This window comes from Diceros bicornis, chromosome 34 (genome assembly GCF_020826845.1).
Source record: "Diceros bicornis minor isolate mBicDic1 chromosome 34, mDicBic1.mat.cur, whole genome shotgun sequence".
NCBI classification, from domain to species: domain Eukaryota; kingdom Metazoa; phylum Chordata; class Mammalia; order Perissodactyla; family Rhinocerotidae; genus Diceros; species Diceros bicornis.
Genome location: NC_080773.1, coordinates 1,590,346 through 1,612,062, shown reverse-complemented (window position 1 = coordinate 1,612,062; position 21,717 = coordinate 1,590,346). Strand labels below are relative to the sequence as shown.

At 37.4% G+C, this 21,717-nt stretch overlaps 1 long non-coding RNA gene across 1 annotated transcript in view; it reads left to right on the top strand.

Moving 5' to 3' along the window:
• Positions 1 to 21,717, top strand: part of LOC131396706 (uncharacterized) — a 35,514-nt gene that overhangs the window by 2,019 nt on the left and 11,778 nt on the right. The window contains exon 2 of the long non-coding RNA XR_009216658.1: positions 7,131 to 7,275. This is a non-coding gene — a long non-coding RNA (uncharacterized LOC131396706). The remainder of the gene's footprint in view (positions 1 to 7,130; positions 7,276 to 21,717) is intronic.

The following is a 21,717-nucleotide window of genomic DNA, read 5'->3' as shown; positions in this document are numbered from 1 at the left end:
GAAATTAAGAGAAAAATGTTAAGTATTGGGAGGGAAATGCTTTGAGGATCTGCAAATGTACTGTTTCTTCTTTAAGTTTCACTCACAGTTTTTGCATTCATCAGTCAGTCTTGCCCACAGTAATTATTACTGTGGTGTTCTAGTGGCGATTTTCTATTTCATGCTATCCAGCCGCGTTTATTATTTGGAATTCTGTGAGGAAGATTCCCCCCCTCCCTCTCCCTTCCTTCTTCCTTTCTTTCTCTCTTTCTCTCATTCTTCACCCCCTTTTTTTTCTTTCTTCCTTTCTTATTTAATCTTCTTTATATCAGTATAGACTCATGGATATTTATTTTATTCTCTGGGTAATAATCCAATGCTACCATTATTTATTTTGTTGCTCTCAGTTTTCCAGCTTGAGCCGTTGGGAAGTCTTTAAGATTGATTCCTTTTGACACATCTCATCATTTTCTGTGTTTTTTTTTAAAGCACTTTCCTACTTTCTGTCACTACAAGAAGCTCCAGCCTCATATTCTATTTCCCATCCCCAGATCTAGAATTAGCCATTTCTCCAAGAAAACATGGTTCTTTTTATTGGAGAATGATATTTAGAAACCAAGATCTGGGAGCTAGGTGTGCTCATTGATACTAGGGTGTCACTGCTTCTAGACCCTCTCAGCAGAGCTTGGGAATGTATATATGACTATAAACTCAGGTATATACACATCTTCCTATCGATATGTCAATCTATCAATCTATCTATCAATCTATCTATCTATCTGGATAGATATATTAAAAGAGACATGGATTCATACTGATACTTCCAAGTCCAATCCAGCACCACAGAGTTTATTCCAGCATTCCCCTTTTGTTTATTTGTAACTTCTTTCACCAACAGTGAGAAACTGTTACCTACAATATATTTACTAATGTGTCATTAGTTTCAGAATTGCTAATCCATACCCTTATGAAAAACACATTTACCACCTAGAGTACAGTGTTTTTGTACAGTACTTTAGTTTTACAGTATCCCATCAAAACACTGTCTTTCAAAGTTACTTAGGTCAGGACCTTTCATCCCCACCCCTTCTGTGTGGTTATGTCACATGCTTGTAATACAGTGAGATTCATTTGTCACTGCATTCCATCTGAGTTCCCCAGCATCCTGATTGATTTTTAAAATTTGCAGAGTAAAATTCACTCTATGCGGTGTACAGTTCTATGGGTTTTGACAACTTTATGGTCATGTATCCACGTCCACGGTACCACACAGAGCTGTTCCTTTCACTCCCAAAATTCTCCCATACTGTCTCTTTGTAGTCAACCCCTTCCCCCACTCCATCCCTTGGCAACCACTGTTCATTTTCCATCCCTGTAATGCTGCCTTTTCTAGAAAGTCATATAAATGGAATCATATATTATATTGCCTTTTGAATCTGGCTTCCTTCACTTAGAGAAATGCATCCAAGATTCATCCATGTTGTTGTGTGAATCAAGAGTTTATCCTTTTTATTGTCAAGTGGATTCTAATGTACTGACGCACCAGTTTCTTTCTCCATTCACCTGATGAAGGACATTTAGTTTGTTGCCAGCTTTTCGCGATTATGAATAAAATGGGTATGAAGATTCACACAAAGATTTTTGTTTAAACATTAGTTTTCAATTTGCTTCAGTAAATCTCTAGGAGTGGGATATCTGAGTCATATAATAAGTGTATGTTTAACTTTATAAGAACCTGCTAAACTGTTTTCCGAATGCAACTATCATGTAGCATTCCCAGTTCTAGTTGCTCCTAGTCCTCACCAGCACTTGGTATTTGCAATTTTATTTTTTATTTTAGCCACCTAATAGGTGTGTGGTCTCTTATTGTGGCTTCTGCTTCCTTTTTGAAAGTGAGTTCCGCTAAATATAGAATCCTGTGTTGACTTTGGGGTTTTGTTTCTGCACTTGAGAAATGTCATTTTGTTGTTGATTTGTCTCTTTTGTTTTTGATAATATATCATCCATCAGTCACATTATTTCTCCCTGTATGTAATGTCTTCCCCTGTACATATGTATTTCCCTGACTGCTTTCAAGATTTTCTTTTTATCTTTGGATTTTAGCAGCTTGACTATCCTGTGCCTAGGTATGGTTTTAGTTTGTATTTTATTTTGTGGGTTTCCTTTCTTGGATCTAAAATTTTAGATTTTTCACCAAATTTTGTAAGTTTTATGCTATTATTTATTGATTTGCCTTTCTGCCTCATTTAATTTTTTGTCTCTCCCCTCTCTGATGGGGAATCACTCATCTCACAGATCTTAAGGCTGTCTTCTATTTTCTTCAAAACTTTTACATTCTTTTCTTCAGACTGGATAATTTCTATTGCTCTATCTTCATGTTTCTTCTACTGTTTCGAATCTACCTGTAAACTCAAAAATATTTTCTGTATTTCATCTTCCTATTTGGTTCTTTTTTGTAATTTCCATTTCTCTGCTCAGTTTCTACATCTGTTCATTCATTATGAGAATATTTTTCTTTACCACCATGATCATCTTTATAAAAGCTGCTTTCTCATTCTTGTCTGCTAATTGCAACACCTTGGGAATAATTTCTACTGCCCGCTTTTGGTCGTATATGGATTATATTTTCCTATTTCTTCAAATCTCATGATTTTTTAAATTATGTACTGGAAATGATGGATGATAGTTATAGAGCCTCTGGATTCTATTGTATCCCTTTGAAGAGTGTTGTTATTTTTCTAACAGGGTGTTAACTTGGCTGGACTGAAACTGCAATCCTCTCTCCTTTACAGTGGACATAGCTGAAATCCTCATTCAGTTCTTTCATTTTCCAACTGCTGTTTTTACACTACACCCTCTGGGGTCTACCCTGCATGTGTGTTGTCCAAAGATCTGCCAATTGGGTAGTGTGTGGGGGGCAGACTTTCATACATATTTTAAGATTTTCCTCTTTGTGGTTCCCTCCCTTCCAGAATTTCTCTCCTAACTTTCCAGCTGCTCTGCCAGCCCCAAAATACATCCTCTAACATTACAAGTAATACTGTAGTTTTTCCCCTGTCTGGGCCATGTACAGATTTTAGAATGCTTTGAGGCAAAGACTCAAGCTTGCAAATATCTCCTGGTAAAATTCCCATGATTCAAGGGAAGACTTCCCCTCAGTTCTGCTTGCCTTTGGAAGAGATTTATGCGTACACACATATACACATTTATTATATGTGTATTACATATAGATACGTGATTCTATATAAATATATATAATATTTCATGCAGATTTTATCATTGTTATCTGTGAGAGTGTTAGTTCAACAAGCTACTCCACTATTACTGGAACCTAGACCTTGGTTTTGTTTCTTTTTTGTATTTTATATAAATGGAATTATAAAATGTATAGCCTTTTGAATATAATTTCTTTTATGCAGCGTTATGGTTGTGATATTCATCTATGTTATTGCATGTAGCTAGTGTTTGTTCATTTGTTGAAAATAATTAATGTTGTTAAATGGTCATAAAATATGCATAACATGAAATTGACCACTTTATCCATTTTTAAGTGTACAGTTCAGTGACATTCAGTACATTCACATTATTGTGTAGTGATAACCTCCAACCATCCACAGATCTATTTTCACCTTGCACTGAAACTCTGTAGCCATTAAGAAACAACTCCCTGTTGTCCCTCCCTCTTGCCCCTGGAAACCACCATTTTCCTTTCTATTCCTATGAATTTGACTACTCTAAGTGCCTTATATGAGTGGAATCATACAGTATTTTTCCTTTTGTGGCTGGCTTTATTTCACTTAGCATAAAGTCCTCAAGGTTCATCCATGTCATAGAATGTGTCAGAATTCCATCCTTTTTAAGGGTGAATGGTATTCCACTGTGTGTATACACATATTTTTGTCAATTCATCTGTTTATGGACACCTGGCCTGCTTCCAGCTTCTGCTTATTTTGAATAACGCTGTTAAGAACACGGGTGTATGTATATGTCTTTATATATGCGTTCAGTTCTTTTGGGTTTATATCCATATATGGTGTTCTGAGATTCATTTTTTCACATGTGGGAGGGTTCCCCACACCTCCAACAAGCAATACTTGGAATGCCAGCTGGTCATTAGATAATTCAACTCAATTTGATACTGTCAATCCAGAGATACATCCGATTCCACAGGTTGAGGTCTCAGTCCTATAAGACTGCACACCCACCCACCTCACCTCAACTTCAGATGCCAGTTACAAGCCCAAGCTGTTACCTATACTTCTGACTGAATGACTGTAAACCAGAGAGTCCCACAACCTCCTCCTTGGGTTTGATTAATTTGCTAGAGTGGTTCACAAAACTCAGAGAAACATTTACTAGATCACCAGTTTATTATAAAAGGATATAACTCAAGAACAGCCTGATGGAAGTGGTGCATAGGAAAAGGTATGGAGAAGGGGCACAGAGCTTTCATGCCATCTCCAGGAGCACCACTCTCCAAGCACTCCTTGTCATGGCCAATCTGGAAGCTCTCTGAACCTCATTCTATTGGGATTTTTATGGAGGCTCCCTCATGTAGGCATGATCAATTATTAACTCAGTTTCTAGCCCCTCTCCCCTCTCTCGAGGATAAGGGGTAGGACTAAAAATTCCAAGCTTCTAATCGGGGCTTGGTCTTTCTGGTGACCAGCCCCCATCCAGGAGCCATCCAAGAGCCCACCCCGAGTTGCCTCAATAGAACAAATGATTCTCCTAGTGTTCTTATCATTTAGGAAATTACAAGGGTTTTAGGAGCTCTGTGCCAGGAACTGGAGGCAGAGATCCATGCATATATTTTCTATTATTTCAGAACCCATAGGTAGAATTTCTAGATCATATGGTAATTCTATTTTTAATTTTTGAGGGAACTGTCATACTGTTTTCCACAGTTTGTATTCTCACCATCCAAGCACAAGGGTCCCAATTTTTCAACATCCTTGCCAACACTTGTTATTTTCTGATTTTGTGATGGTAAAACTATCCTAATGTGCGTGAAGAGGTATCTCCCAATGTGGTTTTATTTTGCATTTTCCTGATACTTAGTGATGTTGAGCATCTTTTCACGTGTTTACTGGCCATTTTATATCTTTGGAGAAATGTCTATTCAAGTCCTTTGTGCATTTTTAAATTGGGTTGTTTTTTTAATTGTTGAGTTGTGGGAGTTCTTTATATATTCTAGATATTAATCCCTTATCAGATATGTGATTTGCATATATTTTCAACTATTCTGTGGGTTGCCTTTTTACTTTGTTAATAGTATCTTGTGATACAGAAAACTTGCATGTTGATGAAGTCCAATTTGTTGGGTTTTTTTGTTGCTTATGTCTTTGGTGTCATATTAAAGAAATCATTGTTGGCAATGGCGTTTGGACAATGACACGCAGGTTTTACCCTGTGTTTTCTTCTAAGGGTTTTATAGCTTCAACTCTAACATTAGATCTTTGATCCATTTTGAGTTAATTTTTGTATATGGTGTAAGGTAATGGTCCAATCTCATTCTTTTGCATGTGGTCATCTAGTTTTCCCAGCACTATTTGTTGAAAAACATATCCTTTCTCCAATGAATGGTCTTTGCACCCTTGTCAAAAATCATTTGACCATATATGCAAAGGTTTATTTCTGGGCTCTCTATACTATTTCATTAGTATGTTGTGTGTATTTATGCCAGTACCACACTGTTTTGATTACTTAGTAGTAAGTTGAAATCAGGAAGTGTGACTTCTCTAACTTTGTTCTTCTTTTTCTACATTGTTTTGGCTATTTAGAGTCTCTTGAGAGTCCATATGAATTTTAGGGTAGATTTTTCTATTTTTGCAAAAAACATCATTGGAATTTTTATCTCCTTGAGTAAGTTGATTCTTAGGTATTTTACTCTTTTTGATGATATTGTAAATAAAAATGTAAAGTTTGTAAATTTCTTTTTCAGATTACTTATTATTAATGTATAGAAGAACAACTAATTTTTGCATGTTGATTTTGTGTCCCACTGCTCTGCAGAATTTATCAGTTCTAACAATTTTTTTGTGGAATTTTTAGGGGTTTCAACATATAAGATAATATTTGTAAACAAATATAATATTACTTCTTCCTTTCCAATTTGGATGCTATTGTTTTCTTTTTCGTGCCTAATTGGTTTGGCTAGAACATCTAACACCATGTTGAATAGAAGTGGTGACAGTGAGCATTCTTGCCTTTTTCCTGATCTTAGAGGAAAAGCTTTCAGTCTTTCAACTTTGAATATGATGTTCTCTGTGTATTTCTATATCTGGCTTTTATTATGTTGAAATAGCTTCCTTTTACTCTGAGAGTTTTCTGGTGTTTTTAACATGAAAACATGTTTAGTTTTGTCAAGTCTTTTTCTGCATCCATTGAGATGATCATGTTTTTTTTCTTCATTCTGTTAATGTGGATTATTACATTGATTCATTTTCATATATTGAAACATCCTTGTATTCCAGGAATAAATCCCACTTAAAAATGATGTATAATCCTTTTAATATGCTGCTGAATTTGGTTAGTTATTATTTCATTGAGGATTTCTGTATCAATATTCATCAAAGATACTGACTTGTGGTTTTCTTTTCTCTTAGTGTCTTTGGCTTTCATATCAGGGTAGTGCTAAGTCCATAGGATGACTTTAGAAGTATTCTCTCCTCTTCAACTTTTTGAAAGAGTTTGAAAAGAATTGGTGGTAGTTAATTAAAAAAAAGGCTTTGGGCCCACAAATAAATTCAGCATAAAATAAATACAAATAAATAGTTTTTCAAAATGTGAAAAAGAGTTTTTCTTAAAAAAAATTAAAAATTAAGCAAGTACATCCCTTATCACTTTATTTCTAATATGATTTTTTAACCTAATAGTAAGCAGGAACAAATCGTTAAAATGACTCAAGTCTTAATTTTCTTCATTGCAAATTTTCTGACAGAAGTATATGGTGTCATCATGTATGACATCTTTTATGAAAAAATGGTCTTTTTTTGGATTTTGAGAATATTATGAATTTCCCCAGTGGCCTCTGACAATATTCTGATATGCAAAGTTATCTTTTCAACATTTATGCCTTATTATTGTCCTTACCAAATTAACAAACTCTGTCAGGTGCTAATTAATCAACTACTTTTCATATGATTCAGGTTCTCCGCCACCAACTTCCATAACCATCAGGATATTCTACAACTTCTGCAAGAATAACAATTTTACCTTACACTGTACTTATCTCATGTGGTTTAAAACATCCAGAAATCATTGATAAACACACCCTGCCCAAACTAAAGCATGGTGAGTTATAAAAGATGATCGCTGTTAAGTGTGGAGGGATTGCAGGTTGAACTAAATTTTATAAGTGGTCAATTTATTACAGTATATTGTTGTATTATCTATTTCACTTCTTTTTTTAAAAAAGTGATAGTTGAGGGCACTTAGATAATAAAAAGTTGAGAAGATAAGGAACTGATATACTCTGTAGGCTTGAAATGTTTTCAAGCATAAGATACAATAAGAACTAAAACTAAGAAATGGCAGAGGAAATAGAGATAAAAGGATGAAATTGCAAAACTGAATCTATAATAATATCTCAATGGCTAGTGCTGTGGTGCCAAGAAGGTGGTGAAGTCAAAGAATTTGTAAAGATGATAATAGACTACAAAGAAAAAAGACTGAAATTTTTGTAGACAGAATTTTTACAGCCATCTTACAGATAGAGAACAGGGAAGACAAATTGGAGTGAGAGACTATCTTCTTCTTAAATTACTTCCACTGTAGAGAACAAAAAACCAATTTGCTGAAATCTTTATTCCCCTCTATGACCCTGTGGGAGATCAAGATTTGCCCAGCCTGAAATCTGTCTCTTTACCTTGGTTGTTTTCTCTGAGGGCATTTGACCTCCCCCACTAACTGCCTAAAGAATTTAAAACAAAACATCTGTTTCAGGAAGGAGTTATTATCATGATGGCTGTAAATATAATATAAAATAGATGTTACAATAGAAAAGGCACCAACAAGCCCATCTTATCAGAAGTTCTGTCTCTGGCCATATTCTTTGGATGGCCCTGCAAGGAGTTGCCAGACAGACATTTACATTTATAAGGGAAATCTCCATTTGTAAAGGTATCTCCCTCTCTGTATTGGGAAGAGGGGGGATGACCTCATTTCTAGAAACTTATCATTGTAAAATGTGAGGCCTTAAATCTGCATAATAACCTCACTCTTGTTTACTGTGCTTTAGTGGTAATCTCCTGTAACTGACTCCCCCCACCTCCAACATCCTCCTTTGTCATTGGCTGAACATGATATTTAAGACGAGAATTCTGCTATTGTGTTGAGAAACACAGTGTCCCTGCTTTCTCCCATGTATACATGTTATTAAACTTCGTATTATTTTCTCCTGCTAACCTGTCTTGTTAATTATTTGGCCAGCCATAAGAACCTTAAGGAAAATGGCAGAGGGAGATTCTCCCTCTCTCCCGACAACCCTATCTTTACCTGCAAAATCTCAGCCCTGAATGAATGTCACATTCCTCCTTTTCCATCCCCGGGGAACAGGGCAAATAAGCTCATCTGAAACCTCAACTGCCCAGCCTGTGAAATAAGGCTGGCCATCCATTCTCACAGAGGAGCCAACTGGAGGTAGGATTTTGGGTTCTGAATTCAGCTAAACATCTTCAAAGAATTGTATCTGGCCTTCCTTATCCAGGGCTATCAGTGAAGGGCTGGCTGGCTTCAGAGAAGACCAATTCACAGTCAGCTGCAACATTTTCTGTTGGGCTCTCTAGAGAAGGCTGTGGGGCTTGTCAGTAAGAGTTTATATCTATGTGGGTTATATATTTTTATTTTATTCAGAGATTTATGAAGAAATTTACATGGTAAGTATTACTTATTATCAAGAAAAATGGTTGTCTATTGTCTGGTCATTTAAGCAAAATCCTCCTCTCAGGGTCCACCCATGGACAAAGCCCAGATTTAATCTCCAAGCATCTGCCAGGCATTCTGTGGTCAGTGGGAAGCTCTCAAGTTGGCAGCCTGTTCTCTTGTGTCCTTTGCTGGTGTCGGGGGAAGAGGGAGAATCTCCCTCTGCCCTTTCCCTTAAGGTTCTTATGGCTGGCCAAATAATTAACAAGACAGATTAGCAGGAGAAAATAATACCAAGTTTAATAACATGTATACATGGGAGAAAGCAGGGACACTGCGTTTCTCAACACAATAGCAGAAATTCTCGTCTTAAATACCATGTTCAGCCAATGACAAAGGAGGATTTTGGGGGTGGGGGGAGTCAGTTACAGGAGATTACCACTAAAGCACAGTAAACAAGAGTAAGGTTTATTATGCAACCCTAAGGCCTCAACTTCCACATTGATAAGCCTCTAGAAATGAGGCCATCCCCCTCTCTTCTCAAAACAGAGAGGGACATACCTTTACAAATGGAGATTTCCCTTATAAATGTAAATGATTGTCTGGGAACTCCTTGCAGGGCCATCCAAAGAATGTGGCCAGAGAGACAGAACTCCAGATAAGATGGGCTTGTTGGTGCCTTTCTTATTGTAACATTTACCCTACTTTATCTTTACAGCCATCATGATAGATCTGTTCTAGGAAGGAACCACCATGTCAAATTCTTTAGGCAGTTAGCAGGGGAGGTCAAATGTCCTTCAGAGAAAACAATCAAGGTAAAGAGATATATTTCAGGGTGGCCAAATCTTGATCTCCCACAGTCCCGCCTTTGAAACTAAAAGTTTCACAGTCCTTTTGAAACTTAAAGAAGTTTCATAGTCCAGAAACTGAGTTGGTAGATTGTTTCATCTCACTGAACACACTTTTTTTTGTCTTGATGATAGATCAGTTCAATTAAGTTCATTTTAGAAGGTGGTGATGTAGGTGAGCTCTGAAGGTTAAACCTATATTGTGGAAGCAAGCAATGAAGTATTTAATAAGAAGCATTTCTGTGTAAATGAAAGAAAAACAAGGTTAATGGTTAGAGCAAGTTGTAAAGTAGTTTTTGAGTTCAGAGGACAGCCAGTGAAGAAGAATTTTAGATGTCAGCGTCAAAGTATCTTTTGCAGTTTAAATGTCTCTGATGGCGTCTTCAGGTCAAGTTTATATCAAGTCCATCAGCTTTAGTTTGTAAGGCTTCAGGAAAAAGAGCAGTTTCAGTTTTTAGTGATTCTAAATGAAAATGACGGAAAAAATCAAAAACGTTAGTTTGGACATCTGTAGCCAGATATTTTAGGAGACTAGAAGAAATCAGGATCCAGTCCCGTCAACAGATATAAAACAAAAACCTTAAAAGACAATTAACAAAACTAGGATCTAATATCCGCTAATGTATACTATAGTTTTTACTGAAATATAATTTTTTTTCTAAAATCACCTTCATTTTTATCAAAGATAGCCAAATTAAAACTAACTAGTTTGCAAAATAAGTCTAGTTCCAATAGAGTTGGCCCAATTATTTGCATAAGTTCAGCAAGAATAACAGTTGATCACATAGGCTCTCTTAAATCTGCTTTGCTGGAACTTTTTATAAGGAATCTCAGATTGAACTTCAAAAGCCTCTCGAGGCCAGGAAAGCCAAGCCAAGGATTTTGTCATCAGACTTTGCCTGCAATACCTACAGATTTGGGTGAATTCCTCTCTTCTGTGGTTCCCCCAAAATATTTCGAGGTTCCTTGTACCTGCCAGATAAGTGACATTTTTTACTTATCCTGGTAAGTGCTGCTTGGAACATAAGGTACCAGGCCAATATTTCCACGTGGCTTTATTCCATAAAGTCTAATCTTCATTCCTCAAAAGCTGTATGGTTATATCGTAAATATGATGTTCTACTCACAACCTTGGTAATATAACCAGTGTTTCTAATTGTGTCCTGTTATAAGGAGAACAGATTCTTATTGAACTTATGCAAATAACTATATTGCCATGAAAACAACAATACTCACTTACTAAGAGTTTCCAAATCCTGGAGGGATCAGGTAGAGAGAAAAAGATAAATATTTCCATTGTACTTACAAAAGTATTATTTACCAAATTGTTATAAGTCATAGCTAGCACAGGAGAAACAAGAAAAAGTTTTCTTTAAATCTGAAAAAACAAAACATTAAAAATTCAGCAATACTTCAAATGAAAAATCATAAAAATTATAATCATCTTTATCAGTTCGTTCAGTCCTGTGTAATCCATTCTTGATCCCAGTCTTTTTGTTACCAGCTTTATGATGTCAGTTTCTCCATCAGATTTCTGTAATTTTTTTACCAAGTTCAGTTTTATGATCAGAAAGTTTGTCAGAAACCTGTATTCCAGTGTAAATATCAGAGTCCTTTCCATGAATTTTTCTGAAGTTGAAACATATTTTGCAAAAGCATTAGAGCAAAGAAATGTCTGTAAACAACAAGACTTCAAAATGTCAATTGACAAAGAAATTTGGTTAATTTTGTGACATACAACACTTTAGAATAATAACCAGAATTATGACTGATAATCAGGACAGATCAGAATTTCAGTAATGTTATACAATTTTAAAACACCTATGTCAATAACATTAACCCATAAAATACCACCTAAGCAGGCTTATCATCACTTGTCTCACAATGTTTTCTATGTAATTTAACATACTGAGTAAGCCTAATAAGTTTAGTATCTTCCTCCTTATAGGTAGAGAGCAAATTTATTTGTCTTCCTCCTTATAGGAAGAGAGCAAATTTCTTTGAGAAGTCTCAGGGCCCTTTGAAAATTCGCAAAGAAAAAGGTAAAAATAAAGACTTTATTTAAGATATGAATTTTGGGGAGCTTGTCAAAAATATAAAAAGTCAAAGCAAACAGAGCATTAACAGTCCAAAAAGCCTTAATAGAGAGACCTCAGTCTTTTGAACACAGGAAATTATTTTAACAGTTTTTTTTTTTTTTTTGGTAGACTTACTCAAAGGTAAAGAAAAATCTTTTATAACCTCTTTATCAAGTTTAAGCAAATTATCCTTTTACGAGAAATTTCAATTTTGCACCAGCTTACTTCCGCTATTAAAACTCATTTACTTAATTAAATTCATTTCAATCTTAGCCAACTTGACCATGCAAAAACTCTTTTTCCAGAATTCCTCTTCCACAAACCTTCTATAACTTCTTTTTTACATTCAGAATTTGTCCCATGTCTTTTTTTTTCTTCTTAGTACTTGAGGACAAATTTATCTTTTTAATCAATCAAACAAAATATTTTCATTTTTTGTACCTTTTTTATACATCTTATTTTCCTTGTACACAGACATATTTTTCTTAATTTTTAGTAGTTTCAATCACATATATTAATTAGAAATTTTAACCCTTATAGACTTTGACTTCTAAGTAAAAACTAAGTAAGCAGTTGTAAACTTTTTTTTTTATATTAGCATTTTGTGGATTGGAAAATTTATGAACACTTTATAACTTCTAGAAATATGTTACTTTATAGTACAATCTTTTAATAAAACACGTTTACCAATAGACCCAAAACACCTTTTAGTTTTCCTGTAATGAAAAGCCAAGTGTAGACAAACGTAAGTTTAGCAATCAGTGTCTAATATCTTATGTTATTTGGAAATGATGATACTCAGAGAATTTTTATCATAAATTTTAGCAAAACTCTAAAGTTTTAAGTCACCAAAAAGAGTTTGGAAGCTGTAACCACAATAACACATAATTATTGTTTAAAGTTCATCTAACATTTATTTTTTTCACAACTATTTACTTGTTCTCAATAATTATTTAGATTGCCTATAAGACTTCATAAGACATCAGATAAAATTAGCCATCATTTAAATTACTATTTTTGTTAATCAGTTCTGTAATAGAAATAACATCAGTTTTTTTCTACAAAATTTTATGTAAATTTCATCACCTCTTATACCTTTAAACATAGTTATCATTAAGATTTTTATTAATAGGTCTTGGTCTTTTAATTTTGGACAAGGGAAGCATTCCCAGTCAGATATTTTAAAACATACTCAGGCAAAGTTGATGTAACATCTTTATATAAAATTAGCTCAAACATTTTAACCTTTATAATCTTATCAACACTTACACTTTTATATGTTCTCAATTTAATTGTAACCTGAGTCAAGGTCGTAAGGCTAGTCAAATTTTTTCCTTTCTTTTTCTGGCCTTTTTTAGGTACCAAATAAATAATTATGTGAGAGCTCTCAAAACAATTTTTTTTTCTCAAATTTAGAAGTTTTTTCAAATCAAAGGATCCGTCGTCTGGCCATTGACGAGTAGGATCTTCATTTGTATATTTATTCTAATAGTGACTCGAACCAATAAGCCTTTTTAAGGAAAGACCCGGAGGTAACTTTTTACGCTTAGAATAAATCTACCATGGATGCAAGAGGCGTCCCTGGTAAGGGCGCAGATGATGTAGCCCCCAAGATCTACAGAATTTACTCTCAAAGATATTCAGAGAAAGTAAAGACCTTCGTTGCACAGGCGGTAAGGATGGTGTAGTGAAAACGGTGTCTCCGGTCTCCCACAATAGTGTGGGACGCCTCCAGTCACAGACCCGCTAATCTGTGACACCAGGCAGGTGATACTGGAATGGGATTTTTCTAGCACTAACAAGCAACAAAGGTTAAGACGACAAAAGCCCTTATGGACTGGGCCCTTTATGACAAACTCCCCTGAGAGCTTGGCACAGCCGGACAAAGAGACAGTTCGGAACCCCAGTCTACTTGACTGGCCACCAAGGTGCACTCCGATAAATGCACCTTCCGTATGGTGGAGACCAAGGAGAAGATTCTCACTGGTCACAAAGCCAAGTTCTCAGGGCACAGAACAAGACAGAGACTACTCTGGGAGGAAAAGGGACCAAGATCAAAACCAAGAGTACTTTACCAAATTTAAACCAAGAGTCACTAAAAGCCCAAGAAACTAGTTTCCCAAATATTTTCTCCTGCCAATCTAAATTTAGAAAGAGAAAAAATTCTCACCATTTCCTTCCACCGGACTCCGCAGATAGAGATTCCGGGAGGCTGACGTGGTAAGAAGTCTTACCTTTTGCCTGCTTTCGTCAGGCGCTCCCGTATCCCATCATCTGCAGTAGTCCAGGGAGAAGGCAGGTCTTCCAGCCAGAGAAGGCAACTTGCCAGCCAGTGTGGCTCCTGGCGACTACGCCAAAACTGTCGGGGGAAGAGGGAGAATCTCCCTCTGCCCTTTCCCTTAAGGTTCTTATGGCTGGCCAAATAATTAACAAGACAGGTTAGCAGGAGAAAATAATACCAAGGTTAATAACATGTATACATGGGAGAAAGCAGGGACACTACGTTTCTCAACACAATAACAGAAATTCTCGTCTTAAATACCATGTTCAGCCAATGACAAAGGAGGATTTTGGGGGTGGGGGGAGTCAGTTACAGGAGATTACCACTAAAGCACAGTAAACAAGAATAAGGTTTATTATACAGTCCCAAGGCCTCAACTTCCACATTGATAAGCCTCTAGAAATGAGGCCATCCCCCTCTCTTCTCAAAACAGAGAGGGAGATACCTTTACAAATGGAGATTTCCCTTATAAATGTAAATGATTGTCTGGCAACTCCTTGCAGGGCCATCCAAAGAATGTGGCCAGAGAGACAAAACTCCCGATAAGATGGGCTTGTTGGTGCCTTTCTTATTGTAACATTTACCCTACCTTATCTTTACAGCCATCATGATAGATCTGTTCTAGGAAGGAGCCACCATGTCAAATTCTTTAGGCAGTTAGCGGGGGAGGTCAAATGTCCTTCAAAAAAAAACAATCAAGGTAAAGAGATATATTTCAGGGTGGCCAAATCTTGATCTCCCACACTGGTACTTAATCTTCCTTCTCTTCAAGGTACAACTAGACAGAGGCTCAAAGGACTTGACATTGGAGAAATGTACTTTACATTCTCTTTCAACTTCTACACTTTTCCAAAAGACTCTCAGCATTTCCAGTAATTGTGCAGCACTTTACCCAACACTAAGATTCTCACTATAAAAATTAAAATAAATAAATTTTGAAAAGGAAAAAAGTGATCTTTGCAATTTTGTACAGAATCTATATAATGGGTGCATCCTTATAAATGGAGGAAAAATAACAAATTTAACTATTTTGATTAGTTAACACAGTAAGTAATATACTTTATATATTACTAATTTTGAGATTATTTGTATTTAAAACTGCTTCAAACCCCTAAATCATTGTGAGTGATAGAGTCTGTCATCTGCTTTGGCTGAACAATTATATACAATAAGTCAGCCAACATTCTTCCATTCCTGTATAATCTTATATGTGGGTGGTAATGGTTAGTTCTTACAGATTGTTTGAACACGTGCATATCACAAAATACAAGTGGCCATTAAAAATTAAAATGTTCACCAAATACAAGATTATCTGATTCCCAGAAAAGAAAACATTATTGTAACATTAAGGCTAAAACTATCAAAAAGGAAGCCAAGATACACTCAAGTAAAGCTTTTGCTGAAAAGTTAATTGGCTCATCTTTGAAACTTTGACATGTTTATTATGTAAGCATGATACTTTCAGAGCCTAGAATATAGAAAGTGCTTATTGGTAAGTTAACATTGTGATCATTTATTTTGTAAATGTTAATATGAGAGAAGTAATTCATTCTCTACTATATTCAGATTTTCAAGTTCTGCTAAATCTAAGGCCACATTACTGGCAAGTTGGGATACCTCTAGACATCTGAAAAATATGAGTCCTACACAGAAGCATATAAATTCTCTATTCATCAGGTTCTAAATTCTAAAACATTCTAAGGTTTTAGAACAAACCAATGGCATTCCAAATTTACAGTAAGGCTGCACTTGCAATACATGATCCTATAGGAAGAGAAATCCAGATTTTAAATAAAGGAGATTGTGCACAAAAATAAAATATATTTTCACGTCTGAAAGGGGATTTCAAGAAAGAAGGGACTCTCAGAACATGTGGTAAGTGGTAAATAAGTTACCAAAGGGTCTCTAAAAGAGAACACATTGTGGAAAAAAGAGCTTAAACGCAGAGAGCTCAAATGGCATCTCTGGAATCCTTACGATGAAACAGACGCTGAACTACTTTTGCCTAAAATTTAAAATGCATCTTATCCTCTAAACAAATACCACGTCCCTGCCATGCAGCTTACCTGGGCATTGTGACGTGTTGGAATCATTTTCTAATTCATTGGCTCTTAAACTTGTTGGGCACCAGAAGCACCTGGAGGCCTTGTTGAAACCCAGATTGCCGGGCCCCACCCCAGAGTTTCCAGTTCTGCAGGTCTGCAGCAGCACCTGAGAATTTGCATTTCTACCCAGTTCCCAGGTGATGCTGATGCTGCTGGTCCACGGACCCCACTTTGAGATCCACAGCCTAACTTACACCCTATATGTGGTTACCAAATCCATTATTTCATCCTTTGGCTGCTACTTTTCCTTTATCACATCAGCACCTTAGCTCCGAATCTCCTCACCTAACAATGGGAATACTTGGAGAGTTTCACAGCTGGTCCTCCTTTCCGGCTCAGTTCTCCCTCTTCTTCTCAATACTACAATCTCTTGCCAGGTAATTGTTACTTAAACATCAGTTCATCATAAGTCTTCCTTGCTCAAAATCTCATGGCTCTTATGCTGAGCACAAGACATTTTAAATTCTCTACTTAGCTCATAAGGCCTGTAATGGCCTGTAGAATGTGGACACCCTGTTCCCTACCCTGCCTACTATAAAGGAGTATGTGAGGATTACGTAAGATACAGTCAGTTCTCGTTATGCACAGTGTGACATTCTATAAAGTCACCGTGAACACTGAATTGGTGAATATGAACCACTGCTACTACAGGAAATGCAGGGTTAGGTTGCTGCAAGCCTTAGTCACATTTTCTTCAATTGATCAATACATAACATTATTTTCTGTGTGTCTCTCTTTAAAGTCACCTTATTTAAGATATATTGTTGATATATTAACATTGAACTCACACCAACAGCACTGTACCTCGTGTCTGAAAGAAGCTTGTTGAACACACATACTTTCTCTGTAAAGGTACGTCACAGCGTCTTGCCCTGAGGAACACCAGGCAGCATTGCAGCACTACACATGTGGGACATATTAAACAGCAAAGTCACCAACACAAAGCACAAAAAGATAAGAAATGAGGCACTAAATAGACTGCAAGAAGGACACTTGTTTACAATATGAGCTGAAAGGAGGGCAGAGCGTCACCTGGTTCCCCTCAGCTGGGAACGTGCACGTCCAGTGAATCAAATTTATCACCACTTTGTGCATATCTTCAAATGGACATGAAAGCCCTGTGAGTGTTTATTCGGAGGCTGCCAGTACATTTTAGCTAGTAGGCAAGTGTGCAAACACGGACTCCACAAATAATGAGGATCAACTATATTATGAAAGCGTCTTTTCAAAACCAGAGTTTTGCTCAGAAATAAGAGCAATAATGATAACATAACAGCTAACATTTAAGTGCCCACTATGTGCCAGGAGCTCTTCTAAGCACTTTACATTAGTTAATGCATTTAAATCTCACTAAAACCCTATGAGACAGGAGTTCTCAGTAGCCGCATTTTATACATGAGGAAACTAAGGCTCAGAGAGTAAATACTTTGCACAGGTTCCCCAGTTAAAAGTGGAATAACTGGGGGCCCAGCCCCGTGGCTTAGTGGTTGGGTGTGCGCACTCTGCTACTGGCAGCCCGGGTTCGGATCCCGGGCGCGCACCAACGCACCGCTTCTCCCGCCATGCTGAGGCCGCGTCCCATGTACAGCAACTAGAAGGATGTGCAACTATGACATACAACTATCTACTGGGGCTTTGGGGGAAAAATAAATAAAATAAATTTAAAAAAAACCCAACAATGTTTAAAAAAAAAAAAAGTGGAATAACTGGGATTGGTGCCCAGACAAACTGATCCAAAGCCCACAGCCTCAACCACTATGGTAGGAATGTGAGCGGATTTTCTACCACTCCCTGAAAAGCCCCTTCTGCACCAGTCAGTGTGGTCTTCCACATACTTATTCACTCATCAAACATTTTCTGAGTGCCCCAAAGGTGTCAGGTACTGTGTTTAGATACTGGATGGACAAATAGAATGTCAATGCATATAATCCATAACCAATCTATAAATCAAAATTGGGGTGAGTTTATGATGAGCCAACCTTTGAGGGTCATATAGCCTAGGAGAGTCCTTTCACGACGAAATGGAGCACTCCAAAAAAGTGGGGTGTGCAGAGTGGTTATATACCATCAAAGAGCACGTATCACGTGATTGCAATGTCCCTTTTACAGTAGTCATGACGTTGACCTCTCGGCATGTCGATTGATGGACACAGTGGGTATCAGGTCTGCTGTCTCTATGGGCGTGGCTGTTGTCTCGAGTTGGCTCATCACAGGATGAGCACAGCAATCAAATCCTAGCCTAGGGAGAAATGCTTATCCTTAAGGAAATGCCAATGTGGGGGAAGTTGCATTTACATCTTAAGGGCGTTGCTTTTGTCTTTGGGACATGTTAATTGCTTAAACCGGATATACAATGGATGAACAGAGGCTACAGGCCCCTTTTGGAAGAAAAAAAACAAGGTCAGGCCCAATTAGTTTTACACTAAATGGCTTCCTCATATGCTCCAATGTATCCTATTGTTCGCCGTTTATTCATCAAGAAGTAGGATAGTGTCAGCTTGAAGGAGCTCACTGTCTATGAGACATGAATGAAACAACAGTTATGGAAAAGTAGATAAGTACCGGGTCCCAGAGTGGGGACATCAAAAGGGGTCTCTGGATGGAGACCTCTCAGGAGATGTGTCCATGAGGACGGAACCTTTGACATGAGTTTAGATTAAGAAATAGGAATTAAGTTGATTAAAAAAGCGGGTAGGAGGACAGAAGAAACACATATAAAAATACAGATACAAAGGATGCTAAAGATTTCAGAAAATGGTATTTTTAAGGCTGGAACAAAGCGAACATGTAGGAGACAGTGGGTGATGAGGCTAAAGATGAGGACAGCAAGGGAAAGCCTGCGTGTCCAGCTCAGGAGTCTGAATGTTCTCTCAAATGCTCTGAGCAGTCATTGAAGGAGTCTAAGCAGATGTCAGATTTAAGCAAATTTGGATTCTAGGAGGTAACTCTGGAGGCATTGTGGAGGAAAGATTAGAAGAAATTAAGACTGGAAGTAAAGGGACCTGTTGGGAGATTAGGCAGTGATCCAGATAAGATAGGCCTTGGCTCAGGCGGGGGGTCTGCAGGTGGAGGAGGCCAGGAGGTGGGAAGCAGTGCTGGGCTCCTGGAGGAGGAAACTGAGCTGCCTCTCAGTCACGAGAAGACTGTGCCTGTCATGGGCTCCCCACCCCCATGCCCAAATGCCATGTTCCTTTCTACGTCTGTACCTTTCCCCTCTTCCCCCATCTGAAATCCTCACTCTTTCTTTCCTCCACCTGCCCAAAAGTGGTCCCTTTGAGGACTTGATCTAGTTCACCTCTCCTAAGAAGCTGTCCTCAATTACAATTTCTGGATAACATTCCCATTTTTTTAAGGTCTATAATACAACATACACTAATACCTTGGTAGAATCTAATTACATCTTGCAAACAATTTCATGTATGTGGAGGAGCTTGGAACCTTATAATTCTTTGTATTTCCCTCAATACCTACCACAAATACCTTGCATATATAGGTCAATAGATGTCCAGTAAAGTTCAATAAAGAAGCACCCTTTATTAGCTAAAAACTTTTATGAGCTCAGTTATTCCTTTAGATCAGTTGCTTGAACCATTTGTCTTTCTCCACAGGTCAACAGTGTTGCCCAGAACAAATGAATTTTACACCTTCTCAAACTCAATAGAGCAAAGATGGAACTTCATTCCCCCTGCAAGCCTTACTGTCCCAGAGAAAAGCAAAAACAACGTGTGACGTCTAATTTTTCCTCCACATTCTCATCTCAAATTGCAACTGTTTTCCAAATGCTAACTGGTTTTCATTCTTAAAACTGACAGAAAAGTTTCTCATTATTTCCTTTTCTTTTTTTTTTTTTGTGAGGAAGTTCAGCCCTGAGCTAATTTCCGATGCCAATCTTCCTCTTTTTGCTGAGGAAGATTAGCCCTGGGTTAACATCTGCGCCCATCTTCCTCTACTTTATATTGGATGTTACCACAGCATGGCTTGACAAGCGGTGCATCAACGCGCGCCAGGATCTGAACATGTGAACCTGGGATCGCCGCAGCGGAGCGCGTGCACTTACCCGCTGTGCCACAGGGCTGGTCCCTCTCTTTATTTCTAAAGCTGATATGTCTAAATCATTCTCTGGGCTATTTGGAGTTTCCATAAAATGAAAATATACATTCCAGAAAAATCCTTAACTTTCCAGAATAATCCTTAATATATTATGGTAAACACCTTGGCAAAATGTCACTGATTTTCAATGTCAGTGCCTCCACAAGGGTATCCTCGCATTGTTTCCCTTCTAACCACCTCTCGCTTTGCCCCTCCCCAGGCTCATGGGTTCAAAGTGTTTACTGAGCACTAAGAATGATCAGAGTCTGAGGGAGACTTCAAGGATGACTAAGCCATGTTTTCTGACCCCAACCATCTCTCTCCATCTCTCCTTTAACCTCTATTTTTCCTATTCTGGTTTCTACTTTAGTTGTTTACTTGTCTTGTGAGTTGATGTTTTGTGGTTTATAATTACCATGTAAATTCATATTACTTTTTGCCTTAGAGTTTAGAAAGAACTTACATTAAACAAGGTTTTTTCTCAGCCGTTTGATGTGTCTAATACCTTCCAATGCAATTCAAGTGGCTTCTTGTTTTTACGTCTCCATCATTATTCTTTCAGAATTATGTTCACCCCACACTTTTGATCTGACCAATGCTGCTTTACTCTTTAAACTTTTCTATGCCAAGACTCACGTGAGGAATCCCTCAAGCACCATCAACTAGGCGACCTCACATTCCTCACATCTGTTTCCTTGATTTGCTCCTAAATAAAGATGTTTCTTTTGTGTGTGTGTGAGCAAGATCAGCTCTCAGCTAACATCCATGCTAATCCTCCTCTTTTTCTTTTGCTGAGGAAGACCAGCTCTGAGCTAACATCTATTGCCAATCCTCCTCCTTTTTTTTCCCCCAAAGCCCCAGTAGATAGTTGTATGTCATAGTTGCACATCCTTCTAGGTGCTGTATGTGGGACTTGGCCTCAGCATGGCCAGAGAAGCGGTACGTCAGTGCGCACCTGGGATCTGAACCCGAGCTGCCAGTAGCTGAGTGTACGCACTTAACCGCTAAGCCACGAGGCTGGCCCAAGATGTTTCTGAAAATAATAATAAATTGTATAAAAAGTACTATCACAGATACCTTCAAGAGAACAAATGGAAAAGAATATTCAATTCCTCAGATAAGTTTGCAATCAAATGAGGCATTGAGGGGACGAGGGGGCACTGATCAGAGCAGGATCCTAAGAGAAGAGTATTAAATCAATTTCAAATGAGGTTAAAACTGGAATGAGATAGTATTTTACCAGTTAGCTGAAATCATAAGCATTTTTCTGACCTTTGAGAGTTTATTTGCATATAAACTGTACATGTGGGGTAAGAGAGGGCTGATATTGTTTAATTTCTTTTTATTATTCAGCACTTTGTAATAGATGTGGCTATTCACAATTAATAAATATCATAATGTGGAGAGACCCAACTTTCAACTGCCTGATATTATCAATTCTTACACAAAGCTAGAGTTTTAAAGATCAAATT